The following is a 12,632-nucleotide window of genomic DNA, read 5'->3' on the forward strand; positions in this document are numbered from 1 at the left end:
CAGCCTCCATGGTAGCTGGGATTACAGGCGCGAACCGCTATGCCTGGCTAATTTTTTTGTATTTTTAGTAGAGACAGGGTTTCGCCGTGTTGGCCAGGCTGGTCTTGAACTCCTGGCCTCGAGTGATCTGCCTACTTTGGCCTCCCAAAGCATTGGGATTACAGGTGTGAGCCACACCTGTACTCTCAATACAACAGCTAGAACAGTCCTTTTACAGTGGAATTCAGATCTTGTTTACCCCTCTGTTCAAACTCTGTGTGGCTTTCTGTTTTCTACATGATCTGCCCCCCTACTACCTGTCTCTGTGCTTCCTGCTACTCTCCTGCTCTTACTTCTCTGTATAAACACTGAGCTTATGGTGTTTCCTTTAACATGCCAGGCATGCTTGACCCTGTCCTATCTCTGGGCCTTGCTGTTCCCTCTGCCTGGAACATTCTTCCTCTGGTGTCTGCATGGCTCATTGTCTCACTGCTTTGGATTGAGGCTCAAAAATCACCTTAACAAAGCGGCTCCAGGGTGCTCTGCGTGAAATATATCCTCAACTCATTTCCTATTTGATGTCTGACTCCCCTACTCTTCTTCACTAAAACGTAAGCTCCATAAAGGAAGGGATTTTGTCTGTTTTGTTCTGTGGTATCCCTAAATACCTAGAAAGTGCTCAGTAAATATTTGTTGGTTGAATGACTAAATCAACCTATTACTGAATCAGTCAATGTCCTCTCTAGGAGGGACTTCTCATACCAGTGGTGCCTATCTGTATGTTAGCTGGTGTAGGGAGGGATGTGGTCAGAATGGCTCTGTCTGTGTGGAATAGTTTTGCTTAGCATAATCCCAGCAGGCTCCTATTGGGGTTAAGACACAGTTTTAGCCTTATTAGTATCACTCTTTAATCATAAAGTCAGAAGGTGTTAAAATTGGAAGAGATCTGGGAAACTATTTGGTCTGCTTTTCTCATTATTGATGTGAGAATAACAGAGCCTAGAGAAAGTAAGTTAATTACTCACAATCATAAAGCTGTACAGGTCAGTCTGAAATTAGGCTTCTGACGTCAGACTCTGTAATGTGTTCTCCCCTGCCTGAGACAGTTCATGGGCTTTCAGGTTTGACAATTTTCTCTCCAGTCTCTAAACAGGAGCTTTTATCTGGACATTCTAGGTTAGCCTAGATGGACGATGACCCTGTGATGTGTGGGGAATCCCAAAGGTTGACCACTGTGAATATGAACTACCCTAGATGTGTCAGGAACACCGCAGGCACACTCACTCCTCCATTTGCTGGAGCCATGTAGGGTAGAAAGGAAACCCAAATCAAGACCATTTGCTGCTTCAGTTCCTTTATTGCATGTGGCAGTCTAATGTGTCTCCATTTAAACTCAGATTGTTTGATGACTGGTCAGACCAGCTGCAGGCCCTTTGGGCCAGAAGTTTTGATCTTGCCAACTGTTCATATTCTTTTCTTTTTCTTTTCTTTCTTTTTTTTTTTTTTTTTTTTTGAGATGGAGTTTTACACTTGTTGCCCAGGCTGGAGTGCAATGGTGTGATCTCGGCTCACCACAACCTCTGCCTCCTGGATTCAAGCGATTCTCCTTCCTCAGCCTCCCGAGTTGCTGGAATTACAGGTGTGTACCACCACACCTGGCTAATTTTTGTATTTTTTAAGTAGAGATGGGGTTTCATCATGTTGGCCAGGCTTGTCTTGAACTCCTGACCTCAGGTGATCTACCCACCTCAGCTTCCCAAAGTGCTGGGATTATAGGCATGAGCCACTGTGCCCGGCCGATAACAGATATTTTCTGAGCCCCTGCCAGGTGCCAGGCACAGATCTAGGTGCTGGGAACTTAGGGGAGAATGAGTAAGACAGTCTCTGTTCTCAGGGAGCTTCCATTCTAGTGGTGGTGTGGTGGTGGGAAAGAAGACTATATACATGCAACAAATGATATGTTTTCAGATGGTGATAAGTAATTTGAAGAAAATAAATGGAGCTGTGGGAGTTAGAATATTTGGGCATTGGGATGGGCACTGACCTATTGGGGTGGGCAGTGAAGACCTCTCTGAGGAGGTGACATTTGAGCTGAGGCAGCTCAAAGAAGATCTGGGCAAGAGTGGTCCTGATGGGTAGGACATCGAGTGCAGGGACCTGAGATGTGAACGGACTTGGCATGGTGTTTAAGCACCACAAAGATGGTCAGGGTGGCTGGAGCATAGTGGAGCCTGAAGGAGGAAGTAATATTCAGATGAGGATGGAACACCTTCTATGCTATGGAAAGGAATCTGGATAATTCCAATGGAGTAAGAAGCACTGTGATTAAATCAGGGGTCGGCAAACTCTACGGCCCATGGGTCAAATCTGGCCCGGTGCCTTCTTTTGTGAATAAACCATATTGGAACACAGTGTCACCCATGGGTTTACATACTGTCCATGGCTGTTTTTAATGTTACAAGAGCAGAGTTGAGTAGTTTCAACAGAGGACATATGACCCAGTAACCTAAAATATTTACTGTCTGGTTTTTATAGAAAAAGTTTACTGACCCCTGAACAAAATGATCTATGTTTTGAAGAGGAGAAACTCTGGGTACTATTGGCATGGTGTACGCAGGTATACTCTTGTCTCTTACCATTCCCACACTGGGTACTACTCTTGAGAATGAATGGTAAGAGACAAGAGTATACCTAATAGTTCAGATAAGAAATAACTTGCTGTTGGCTGGGCGCGGTGGCTCATGCCTGTAATCCTAGCCTTTCGGGAGGCTGAGGTGGGTGGATCACGAGGTCAGGAGTTGGAGACCAGCCTGGCCAACATGATGAAATCTCGTCTTTACTAAAAATAGAAAAAATAGCTGGGCGTGGTGGTGCACACCTGTATTCCCAGCTCCTTGGGAGACTGAGGCAGGATAATTGCTTGAATCCAGGAGGTGGAAGTTACAGTGAGCTGAGATCGTGCCACTGTACTCCAGCCTGGGCGACAGAACAAGACTCTGTCTTGGGAAAAAAAAAGAAAAAAGAAATAACTAGATGTTGAGCCACCAGAAAGCAAAGATCACACTGTTTTTATTCTATTTAAAAACACCTAGCTATGCTTCGTACTCATTAAATATTGTTGAATGAGTGATGAGATGCTGAATAGGAGGTGCCAGTGAATATGAAGGGGAAGTGAGGTTTTGAGAGATATTTAGAAGGTAAATATGATCCACCTACCTCGGCCTCCCAAAATGCTGGGATTACAGGCCTGAGCCACTGTACCTGGCCAAAGGCAGCTTTTTTTGTTTTTGTTTTTGTTTTTGTTTTTAGACAGAGTTCCGCTTTTGTTGCCCAGGCTGGAGTGCAATGGTGCGATCTCGTCTCACCGCAACCTCCGCATCCTGGGTTCAAGTGATTCTCCTGCCTCGGCCTCCCGAGTAGCTGGGATTACAGTCATGTGCCATCACACCTGGCTAATTTTTTTGTATTTTTAGTAGAAGCAGAGTTTCGCCATGTTAATCAGAATGGTCTCCATCTCCTGACCTCAGGTGATCCGCCTGCCTTGGGCTCCCAAAGTGCTGGGATTACAGGTGTGAGCCACCACACCTGGCCAAAGGCAGCTTTTTAAAGGGTTGCACAGCACTGCATATGCTACTTAAAATGAGATAATTATTCTTCATTCTTAGAATGCCAGTTGGTTTTATTGGTTGATAAATTCCCAGTTACTTGTACTCACAAGCACAACATTGATGATGAGTCTGACATCCCTCGTAACTTAAGAATCATAGGCCGGGCGCGGTGGCTCAAGCCTGTAATCCCAGCACTTTGGGAGGCCGAGACGGGCGGATCACAAGGTCAGGAGATCGAGACCATCCTGGCTAACACGGTGAAACCCCGTCTCTACTAAAAAAAAATACAAAAACCTAGCCGGGCGAGGTGGCGGGCGTCTGTAGTCCCAGCTACTCGGGAGGCTGAGGGAGGAGAATGGCGTGAACCCGGGAGGCGGAGCTTGCAGTGAGCTGAGATCCGGCCACTGCACTCCAATCTGGGCGACAAAGCAAGACTCTGTCTCAACAAAAAAAAAAAAAAAAAGGCCGGGCGCGGTGGCACAGAATCATTAGTATGACTGCCCTATGGAGGCATACTGCTCTATCTCGGGTTTATTTCAATAATAAAACCTTTGGAAGGTTTAATAATGAAACCTATTTAAGGCCCTTTGCTCAAGAAGTTTGAATCGCTGATCACTGCAATTACTTCCATGGCAGCTGTAGAGCAATTTAACAGGATAAGAGCGAATAAGATAAATTACACTCAGATTCTTAATGGATTGATATGCAAAAGTATGTAAAGGAAGATGGGGGTGGGAGAGGGGTGCCTTTCAAATTTCTGCACACAGTAATAAAATAGGGAACTGGGCCATTGTAGCCATTACTGCTGGGGATTAGTCATCTAGTAACAAGCTCTGGGGCTCAGTGGTGGGTAGAACATCCTGTTTATTATAGACAAATAGGGTTAATTCTCTTGTTTGTGTGCCTCTGTGGAAAGGATGGGAATTCTAGGTGATTTGCTAATTGTCTGATTTAGAATACTCCCCTTTCTACTAAAGAATTAGTATCTTTGGTGCGAAAATAGGGAGGCAGACCAGTTTTACAAATAGCTACTGACCAGGAGAATAAGTTTCTGCCAGGTGAGTGGTTAAAAAAAGGCAGACTAGAAAAATAACTAGGATGTTAAGTGTTTCTTATTTACAAGGCTAACGTAAGTACTCCCATGTGTTGGAGTTGGAGGAGGGGATGGATCAGTTAAGAAGTGAGTACTATGCTTGCTTTGAGTGTCCCTCAATTTGTGTTTAGGGAAGAAGAGTGAGGATGTGGTTATATGGGTAGGGGGTGGGCCCAGGGAAGGGGCCCAAGGAAGGAAATTCAGGAGACTTGACTGCAGTTCTATCCTTATGGACATTCCTTGGCACCTGATCACATTATGCATGCTTGACAATCTGCTGGGTATTGATTTTTCTTTTCTTTTCTTTTTTTTTTTTTTGAGATGGAGTTTCACTCTTGTTGCTTAGGCTGGAGTGCAGTGGTGCGATCTTGGCTCACCACAACCTCTGCCTTCTGGGTTCAAGTGATTCTCCTGCCTTAGCCTCCTAAGTAGCTGGGATTAGAGGCATGCGCCACCACACCCAGCTAATTTTGTATTTTTACTAGAGACAGGGTTTCTCTGTGTTGGTCAGACTGGTCTCGAACTCTCGACCTCAGGTGATCCATCTGCCTCAGTCTCCCAAAGTGCTGGGATTACAGGCGTGGGCCACCTCACCTGGCCAATCACAATTTTAAAAAACCACCATAGCCTCGTTAATGATGTTCAGTAGCTCATTACCACAAATAATTGTGCACACTTGCTACATCAGAGGCTCTAAACTGCCCTTTTTTTTTTTTTTTTTTTAGATGGAGTTTTGCTCTATCGCCCAGGCTGGAGTACAGTGGTACAATCTCTGCTCACTGCAACCTCTGCCTCCTGGGTTCAAGAGATTCTCATGCCTCAACCTCCCGAGCAGCTGGGATTACAGGTATCCACCACCCCACCCAGCTAATTTTTGTATTTTTTAGTAGGTTTTACATTGTCGTCCAGGCTGGTCTCAAACTCCTGACCTCAAGTGATCTGCCCTCCTCAGCCTCCCAAGGTGCTGGGATTTTAGGTGTGAGCCACCGTGCCCAGCCTGAACTGCCCAATTTTAAAGGGATAATTGGGAAAGCAATTGTTTAAAAAGGAAATGAAGGAGTTGCCATTACTGCGCTTAGCAGTGTGAAGACCCTAGAAAACCTGTGTGAATTCCTGGGGGTTCACCGTCTACTGCCTGGTCAAGAGCCTTAGAAAACCAGGAGCCTTAGGAGACCAGGTTCTGAAAGCTTCCCAGGGCTGTATAAACTTCTACATTAAGTTCCATGATGCCCGATGAGTAGTCCCACATTTCCACAGTAGACACGCTATTGCTGCTTCCTTCCTTATCATGAAAAGAGCGGAAGATGCAGATAATACATGAAGCAGGAAGACAAAGGGAAGACACTGAACTTGTCACCTACCTTTGGGTGCCCCTCATGCTTTGTGTTTCCCATTGAGCCTCACTAATCAGTGACACAGGGAATGGTCCCCTTGCTCTCTACTTTCCCTGTGGCTGCCTGGAGGTAGGGGAGGCAGATCGTGCCACTTGCCGACGTTATGTTGCTGTGGATGAGTTGGAGGGACAGGAACAGGAAATGTTCCTGGCGGTGTTTGTGTCCCTGGGGCTCACAGGGGTGCTTTTTAATCTTCTCACTGGCCTCTGTGATTCTGTGACCCTGGTTATTACACGTTCAGAAAGTGTCAACTTATTTGAAAGGGATACTCTTATTTTCTATTTAAACATTGCCAAAAACCGTCACACTTTTTTTTTAATTGAAATATTTTTGTATTTTTTATTTTTTGGAGATAAGAGTCTCGCCCTTTCATATGAACATGAAGGGACCCATAGTCCTTCCCCTACTGTCGGTCTTTAACTTAACATATCAATGAAGGGTTGTGTCTGAATGAATTATACAAGTTTAGGACCTAAAAAAGGAAGGTCCCAGCAACTGGACTTTGGTTTATTTCTACTACTACACTTGCTATTGAAATCAAGCAGACAACTTCATTTCTCTTGGATTCAGCTTTCTCATGTGTCAGAATGGGAGAGGAAGGGAGGCGCTGGGATAAGTGTCATTCCACTGTCTGTACTTCTAATCTGGCTAACACACGTGTGAAAAATTCTTAGATTTGTTGACAGCGGTTTCCTGGAGTGCTGTCTTGAACGATTCTGAACAGACTCAGCAAGAAAGTGTGTTTCAGTTGATTGGGTGTGTCTGTCATGGAGAAGGAAGTAAGGAGTGGGGAGCACGCACAGCATTCCCGGGGCATTCCTGTCCATTGTCTCAATACCTGGTGCTGACGTTTCCTGTCCCTTATCAGGAATACTGACTGTTCTGCGTCTGATCACTTGAACTTAGTGAGTACTACTTAGTTGCATCATAGACACCACCTGTCTTTGAACAGCTACCCTGCCTCTTGAGAATGCAAAGGCTGCCAGGGGCCACAGCTGTATGGTATGGACTTCGGTCATTTCTGCTTAGAACACAGAGGTCACTTTGACTAATAACATAATTCTCGTTTTGATTGAAAGTATTAAAATGGGCTGGGAATGATGGCTCATGCCTGTAATCCCAGCACTTTGGGAGGCTGAGGTGGGAGGATCACTTGAGGTCAGGAGATCGAGACCATCCTGGCTAACATGGTGAAACCCCATCTCTACTAAAAATACTGGGTGTGGTGACCTGTGACTGTAGTCCCAGCTACTTGGGAGGCTGAGGCAGGAGAATCGCTTGAACCGGGGAGATGGAGATTGCAGTGAGCTGAGATTGCACCACTGCACTCTAGCCTGGGCAAGACAGCAAGATTCCATCTCAAAGAAAAAAAAAAGAAAAAAAAAGAAAGTGTTAAAATGTTCCTCCTAAAAGTACTTTTAGGCTTGTTCTTCAGATTTGCCCAATATCCTAAGCAAAATGCCTTCAATATGAAGTGAATATTGCTCGATTGTAGGGAACTTGTTCATAATGTATTTGAGAATGCAGATACAAATAAAAGAATGTCTGTGTCAAATTTTATCTTCTACAAATTATTTTCTCTTGCACTTTCAGTTGAAGCTCTTGGACTCACTGAGGCAGTAAAAGTACCATATCCTGTGTTTGAATCAAACCCCGAGTTCCTGTATGTAGAAGCCTTGCCAGACAGGATTTCCTTTCAAAGCCCTCTTGGTTTGGAATTCCATGACTTGAAAGGATCGTCCATGGAGGTAATAAAATCAAGTTTGTTGTTAAAAAAGTAAGTTCTAGGCCGGGTATGGTGGCTCACGCCTGTAATCCCAGCACTTTGGGAGGCCAAGCCAGGCGAATCACCTGAGGTCAGGAGTTTGAGACCAGCCTGGCCAACATCTCTACTAAAAATGCAAAAAATAAGCCAGGCATGGTGGCTAGTGCCTGTAATCGCAGCTACTTGGGAGGCTGAAGCAGGAGAATCGCTTGAAGCTGGGAGGCAGAGGCTGCGGTGAGCTGAGATCACAGCACTGTACTCCAGACTCTTAAGTCTGGAGTGAGACTCTGCCTCAACAACAACAATAAAAAAGTAGGTTCTATTTGCCACTGTAGTCATTTCTGGAATTAAAACAATAAACTGACATTTCTACTAAAATGTTTTTCTAGCTAGAGGTGACAGGCGTGGCTGTAAGTCCTTGATGGAAAAGCCTGGCTCTGAGCTGCAGTGCTGGCACTGTCCATTGCCCCTGCAGTCCCCCATCCTGTACTCAGCTGTCTTCATCAGTGCAAGATTAGTGACCACTGCCTTCATGGTGTTCAGAGGCACTGCAGTGGTTCACAGTATGCCTAAGTACTTGAATGAAGTTTAATTTGCTGGGTTTTATCTGCTCTGTTATTCCTGGGTCAATCTTGTGAGCAACTAAATATTGATGATTGAGTTTCTTTTCTTTTCTTTTTTGTTTTTTTGAGACAGAGTTTCATTCTTGTTGCCCAGGCTGGTGTGCAATGGCGTGATCTCAACTCACTGCAAACTTTGCCTCCTGGGTTCAAGCGATTATCTTGCCTTAGCCTCCCAAGTAGCTGGGATTACAGGCATGCACCACCATGCCTGGTTAATTTTTGTGTTTTAGTAGAGACGGGTAATTTTTCTGTTTTTAGTAGAGACAGGTTTCACCAAGTTGGTCAGGCTGATCTCGAACTCCTGACCTCGGGTGACCCACCCGCCTCAGCCTCCCAAAGTGCTGGGATTACAGCTGTGAGACACCGCACCTGGCCTGATGTGATGATTGAGTTTCTTATTATATCTACATTTCTGTAGAATTTTAGTGGCTGAAGAAGTACACTAGTGTTAATTTTCTTTTTCATGAAAGAAGTAATTTATTCTTCATATAATTACTTGCCAGTCATGGGAAGGAAAAGTCAGGGTTTTTGTCCACAATGATAGGAATTATTGTTACATTACAGGATGACTCTGCGAACGCCTTTAGGGAAAAACACTGGTCATATCATGACTGTTTTACTAGCTGTGAGGCCACCATTGTACTGGCTACCATAACATTTCTTGGTTTTGTTTCTAGACCTGAACTAGTTATTTCCTACTTGCCTCCTGGAATGGCTAATAAACACTAAGAGATTACCTGTATTGCGTATTATATTTCACTGCATTAAGACATTCTTTCTCAGCATTCCTTAAATCACACGGAATCATTGACCACTCTCTTTGGGGGACTTGCAGTTAGTTTCTTGGCTTTTTAAGGTATTTTATTTAATGGACTTCTTTTTCTTTCTTTTTGTAAAAAAAAAATTATTGGAAGTGTCACATTTGCAATCCCACTTCATTCATGTTTCCATGGCTTTGTTGAGCTCCCTGTGGAGGATTACACTACAAGTTTAATTCTGTAGTTTCCTTTGAAAAGAGCCAAACTGAATAAATTTTAATACTCTGCTCTTATAAAGCATCTCCTTCTGTATTTTTTCCTACAATATACTAAAGTAATTCTGTGCTTATTTTACAGCTTTGCAGTTTCTGAAAAGACCATGAAGCCCTGAGAGTAATGAAAAGCTTCCTGACATTGAGGTCACTGTGGAAGGTAAGGGTCAGTCCTTGGCATGTTTCTGTTGATTCTCCAGTTTAATAGTTATGTCAGTTCACTAGCTACATGTTTATACAGATGAAGGTAACCAAACTAGTTTTACATGTGAACAGCTGCCTGTGATAAAGCTAAACTTCTGAATGTTTTTAACTGAGATTTTGAAAATCATTAACAGAAAATAACTAACATGGATCACATCATAAACTGGACTCAAAAAAATTCCTAAAATGCTTTTCCTTTATTGCAACAAATAAGGGTGCAGAGGGTCACGTGGAATGTTTCTTCATCTTTTGTCCTCTTTGTTTTTAAACAGCAGTGCTTGGAATGAAAGTATTTCCTGCAACACCCTCTAATGTACTTCCTTCTGTCTGTGCCCACGGGGTCTGCAGGGTTCTCATATTTTCATGTTCACAGTATTAAAATACTTCATACAATACCAAAGACAGTTCCCAACCAACCATCAAATATGGGTATTTCTTCCATCTCCTCATAAATTTAAAAGGAAGTAACTGCATTAGGATCTTTTTTTTTTTTTTTTTTTTTTTTGAGACAGAGCTTCACTCTGTCACCCAGGCTGGAGTGCAGTAGTGCAATCTCGGCTTACTGCAACCTCCGCCTCCCAGGTTCAAGCAATTCTCCTGCCTTAGCCTCCCGAGTGGATGGGACTACAGGTGCACGCCACCATGCCCAGCTAATTTTTTGTATTTTGGTAGAGATGGGTTTCACCATGTTGCCCAAGCTGGTCTCAAACTCCTGAGCTCAGGCAATCTGCCCACCTCAGCCTCCCAAAGTGCTAGGATTACAGGCTTGAGTCACCGAGCCTGGCCTAGGATCATTCTTTATGTCCTAAGTGTTGAATTTTTAAGTAAGAGTTGCAGTACTGGTGTTTAGTGGTGCAGTAATTTCTATTTAATCATCTAGCATACTCAGAGAGAGGATACCAGATGACTGAGAGTATACCTCACACAGAGTATACCAGATGACTAAATGGGGACTACAGCGAGTATTTAAACTCTTCATTCATTGATCCTGTTAAAGGAAAGCTTACTTAATAACATAAAGTCTTGGTTGTGAATTAGATGTTTCTCCTATGAAAGCTTATAGGCATCTTTGAGCAACTTAGTAATAGACTATTTCTGTTCAGAAATGCAAAGAACTAAAAATATATTCAAACCTTTACTTTCCTCCTTTTGGAAAAGATCAGAGTATCAGAGATCTCTCCTCTACTCGAGGTGTCATCCTTTCCTGAAGGAGCTCCTTGTAAAGTGCATGAGGTGTTTTATTTATTTATTTATTTGAGACAGAGTTTCACTCTTGTCCAGAGTGGAGTGCAGTGGCATTATCTTGGCTCACAGCAACCTCTGCCTCCTGGGTTCAAGCGATTCTTTTGCCTCAGCCTCCCAAGTAGCTAGGATTACAGGTGCCTGCCACCACACCCAGCTAATTTTGTATTTTTGGTAGAGACAGGATTCCTCCATGTTGGTCAGGCTGGTCTCGAATTCCTGACCTCAGGTGATCTGCCTGCCTTGGCCTCCCAAAGTGCTGGGATTACAGGCATGAGCCACCGTGCCTGGCCGAGGTATTCCTTTTGGTAAAAAGACACACTCCGTGACCACACAGACCTGAGCCTCAATTTATGAAGATTTGAATAAGGTGAACAATGACACTATGTAAAAGGGGGGTTAATTCCAAGGTGACAGGAACTTTATGAAGAAAATTACATTTAAGTTAGGCCTTGATGGAAGAGGAGAATGTCATCAGGCAGAGATAAAGCTACTCCTGTTAGAAGGAATAGCATGAACAAAGGTGCAGATTAAAAGGTCCAGGAAATGATGATAATCTCACCTTCTAGGGAGCATGGTTGTATATCTTATTCCAACTATATCTGGTATCTCAAAAACTTTAGAGTCAGAAGAAGTCCTGGGACCAGCTGGTTCTAGGGTCACAGTAGTTGTACTCTAAAGCAATTAGTCCATACTGTCTTCATTTGATATATTGGTGAGGGAAGCAACTGAAGAAGTAATGACCCCAAAGCTTCACCAGGATGGTGAGATGAGAGGCCACCACAAAGACCAAGACAGTCAGAAGGAAAGGTGGGACAGTGAGAAGACAAGCTGTCCCGAAACCCAGTAACACATGCTTAGGTTTAAAGGTGGAGGAGAAGGTGTTTTATAGCGTGGTGACACATTCTGCAAAATCAGTGAGGGCTGCACAAGACAGTGGTGTGAGCCTCCGCAAGGAGAGAGTGCCAGGTCAGTGAGCCCTGGGGGAATGCAGTCTCCTTTAAAATATTCTGGACAGAGGACAGCAGCTAGCAAAGTGACCCTGATTTCTACTCTTGGCCCCCCCTCCTAACTCTAGTATAAAGTGGCATTGTATATGCTGGTGCTCTGATCTTGGTCTGTGGATATTAGATATTAAGATTGGGGAGAAAATAAAACAGCCAGTTAATGTGCACCATTTTTACAGGCACTGTCAGTAGCATATAAGAAACAGCATGTTTCTCAAAAGTAAATTAGTTCATAGTAGTCAGTTGGCACATTTGGCAGGTACTTCTATGAGCTTTTTTTGGTGTCTTTAAACTCTTCCTTCATTGATCCTGTTAACCCAAAGCTTATTTAATAACATAAACTCTTGGTTATGAACTAGATGTTAGGAACAATAGAGAAGAGCAAATGTAATGAGTTAAAAGGATTGGGACTGTAGAAATAACGTTACCAGGAATAACTTGAGGATTGTTTGCTACTGCAGCCAGCTGTGATTTTCCAAATAGGGAGATGCCTGTTTTTCTTACATAAAAGTAATTGTGCAGGTAGGCTGAGGCTGACATTGGTTCAGTTGCTCAAACATGGTAAGACTGGCTTCCCTGTGCTTCTCTCCACTCTCCTTTCTGGTGCACGATGACCAGGAGAGATCCTGTCATCATGTCTCCATCCATCATGTCTCTATCCAATTATAAGTAAAGAAAATGCAGCAT

At 43.7% G+C, this 12,632-nt stretch overlaps 1 long non-coding RNA gene across 2 annotated transcripts in view; it reads left to right on the forward strand.

The window, feature by feature from the left end:
• Window positions 1–12,632, forward strand: part of LOC101009158 — a 66,128-nt gene that overhangs the window by 18,829 nt on the left and 34,667 nt on the right. For both annotated transcript variants that reach the window (XR_004183043.1, XR_004183044.1), the window contains exons 5-6: window positions 7,668–7,822; window positions 9,578–9,652. This is a non-coding gene — a long non-coding RNA (uncharacterized LOC101009158). The remainder of the gene's footprint in view (window positions 1–7,667; window positions 7,823–9,577; window positions 9,653–12,632) is intronic.

The sequence above is a fragment of the Papio anubis genome, chromosome 4 (assembly GCF_008728515.1).
Source record: "Papio anubis isolate 15944 chromosome 4, Panubis1.0, whole genome shotgun sequence".
Lineage (NCBI taxonomy): Eukaryota > Metazoa > Chordata > Mammalia > Primates > Cercopithecidae > Papio > Papio anubis.